Consider the following 3161-nt stretch of genomic DNA (forward strand, 5'->3'; position numbering starts at 1 on the left):
ATCACTTTGAATGTCCATGGTTTAAACGCATCAGTTAAAGACAAATTGTCATAGTGGATGAAAAAAACAAGGCTCAAATATATTTTATTAACAAGAAATCCATTTTGAATGAAGAAAGAATGAGTGCTTCCCCTCTGGCCAAGATGTATTCACATGGACCAAATTTACCCTCCCATGTAAATCAACATAAAAACTCCAACCAATCCTACACAAAAACAGGAAAAATACTTGAAATAATATAATGTGTATAATATGGTCATGTAAATAGAATAAAGTAGAAAATGGAGAATCCCATGAAGAGTCAGATGTGCTTCACGTCATACAAATTTTAAAGGAAAGGTTTAATAGATAGAATTTGTGTTATCTGTTAACATCATGTTTGTTCAGATTTTAGAAGAAAAACAAATAGCACCCTTCCAATGCCCAGGTTTGGAACCATTTTGTAGCTAAGGTAAAAAATCAAAATATTTTTTTTTTTCCTATAAATCTAAACTGGAGAAAGTGTAATGGACTTGTGGCCAAATAGGCCTCTTAACGTGTATTCCAGATGAGAGATCTACTATGTCTTGGGCAGTGTTGGATAGCTGACTGCCACCAGCAGATCCCAAGTACCCTCTTTGCAGGCAGGCAGTTCACAGTGAGTGAACTCTTAAGGGTGGAGTCATATTTATCTCCCTCTTCCAGTTGTGTGAATCAGCTAAATAACTCCTTCCTCCTGGGAAGAAGTAAGGAAATTTAGAGTAGAATGTTCCTCTCCTGCTGTTCCTTCCAGAAATGGAGTGAAAAGTCCCTTCTAATGTTGCAAACAGGAAGACAAGTGTCCTCTGTCACCTGTAAAGTAAAAACACTGACTTGTCTCAAAAATAAAACAGAAGAAGCAGCCAAAGTCAAGCGTTATTTACTGTTTCTTCGTGTAAAAGAGTATGGAAAAAGTACTTGGGAGGTCAACTTGAAGTTATTATTTCATCTTATTTGTCACATGCAAAGCTACCCTTCACTTAATTATTTAAAAACTTCCTCTCATGAAGATATGGTAATCTTTTTACCATTAGTTAATTTTACTTTGTTGGCTTTTGTGCTTAGAGCAATTTGAATTTGACAGTTGGAGCATTTTAATAAAGAAAGTCAGTTAACCACCTGTCCAAATTATTCCCTATATATACAGCAGTGGAATGTAAATTTGCATTGAAAAAGATTTATTAGAAAAGTTTAGCTGGCTATCACCTACTTTTACTGCCTTTTTTTTTTTTTTAACACAAATAAGACCTTTTATTTATCACCATTAAAAGTCCGAATTTTTCACAGATTTTTGGACAGCTGACTCATACCCGTTAGCTTGATCAACTTTAGTGCTTACTTCATCCCCAATAACTTTTCCAAAAATGCTATCTTCTCCATGCAGTTCCATGAGTTTTCCCAGTTCATACATGGACTTCTTCAGCATATTTTCTTTTACAACAGTGTCATCATGGATCAGATAAATAGATTGGCAAACCTTTTCCATGTGTTTTCCATTGCTGTCTGAAATCAATTTATTGACCACCCTTTTCAAGACATTTGTCTTCACCCCTCATGATTTACATTGTAATCTTGTGGGTCTGGCTGACCTACCAGTTCTGGGCATAACTGTTTCATTTTCAGTTAAACTCACACAGAATAGGTGAAGCAAATATCCATCGGTAATGTTGACATCAACGTGAGCTTCAGTCAGTCTGACATTTTTTGAGCCATAGAGCATATTTTGTCACAGGTGAGATCTGAGCCATGGAAATTAGTCAGGCATTTTTTGCCCAGAACGTCCTCAGTATAGCTTGAATTTTGTAAATGCAACTTCATCATTTTGCAGATTAGCAAGGTTCACTTCAAAAACACAGCCCTTGAAGCCATCTGTTGTGATTTGTATTCCTTGGGTTCTCATGACCAGTGTTTTCCCAATATTTCTTATATTTAGCCATGCTTATGCTTTCACATCATACCAATCTTTCTTAGAAAATGAGTCAACCACTTTCTTCTTGGCTCCCTTTTTGCTGCTTTTGGAAGGTGCTTGTTCTTCCTGAATACCATGGTGCTACTCAGAGATCCAAAAGGGCTACTACCTTTATAAATATGAGAGATCCATTCAAATGCTGTTAGAGTTGATGAAGGTAAATATTCTAATGCAGTGTGTTTTAGTAAAATACAGTAAGTGTTATTTTAGAGTCTATAAAAAATAAACATTAGTTAAAAATCATGATTTTAAATCTCTCCTTAATTCTCTGCTGTTGTTTTAAGATATCTTTTTATATCACCTTAAAACAAATATATATGTGTGTGTGTGTTTGTTTGTGTGTGTATACACACATATTAACATACTTGTTTGTATAACTCAAACAGGTTTTTAAAACGCTTAGCTTAGTTGCTACAAGTAGCTACCAGAATGATTATCAAGTTTTCAAAGAAATCATAAAAGAATATTGTCAGATTGCATCCTTGATTTCACTTGATAGAATGACTTTCTTTTCCACACATTGCTTTACTCGGTTGAAAATTTGATTTGTTTTCACTGAAATAATTTCAGATTCAAGTTCTTAGTTCATAATGCCTTGGTCCTTTCATATAAAATATGTTTTGGAGATTGGTTCATTCAGACTCCTGACAAATGAAAAATTTTAGATTCTCTTCAGAGGTACCTTTGGGTCCATAACTACGTGTTAGCTGTATGAAAACTGGGAATTGTCTCCTATTAAGCATTCAGATAGTCTGTGTATTCTCTTTTAATGTAATATGCTTGTCCCCTGAGCTTTCCCCAGATGATGAGTTTCATGAGGGCATAAACCTAACTTCTGTAGCTTCAATATCTATCTGTGTTTGCATGTATTAGATAACCCAAACACTTACATAACGAGGAATGAGTATGTTTAGCCTTATAACTAGTATCTATTGCATTGCTGAGTGATTTATATGCCTCCTCTTTTAAACTTTTGAGATGAAGAAATATTGGTTATATAAGTCCATAGATTTCATGTATTTTTTCTTCTTCAGCACTGTTTAAATTTGATGTTTGAATGATTTCTTCTTGGGGAAGATTTACCATTGTCTAAATAATTTCAGTGCAGATCAGTTCAGTTCAGTCGTTCAGTTGTGTCCCACTCTTTGCGACCCCATGAATCGCAGCACACCAG

At 34.9% G+C, this 3161-nt stretch overlaps 1 pseudogene; it reads right to left on the bottom strand.

Moving 5' to 3' along the window:
• Positions 1–1282: 1282 nt before the first annotated feature.
• LOC138076641 (small ribosomal subunit protein eS1 pseudogene) lies at positions 1283–2681 on the bottom strand (annotated as a pseudogene).
• Between the last annotated feature and the right edge of the window lie 480 nt (positions 2682–3161).

Source organism: Capricornis sumatraensis, chromosome 1, assembly GCF_032405125.1.
Source record: "Capricornis sumatraensis isolate serow.1 chromosome 1, serow.2, whole genome shotgun sequence".
Taxonomy (NCBI): Eukaryota; Metazoa; Chordata; class Mammalia; order Artiodactyla; family Bovidae; genus Capricornis; species Capricornis sumatraensis.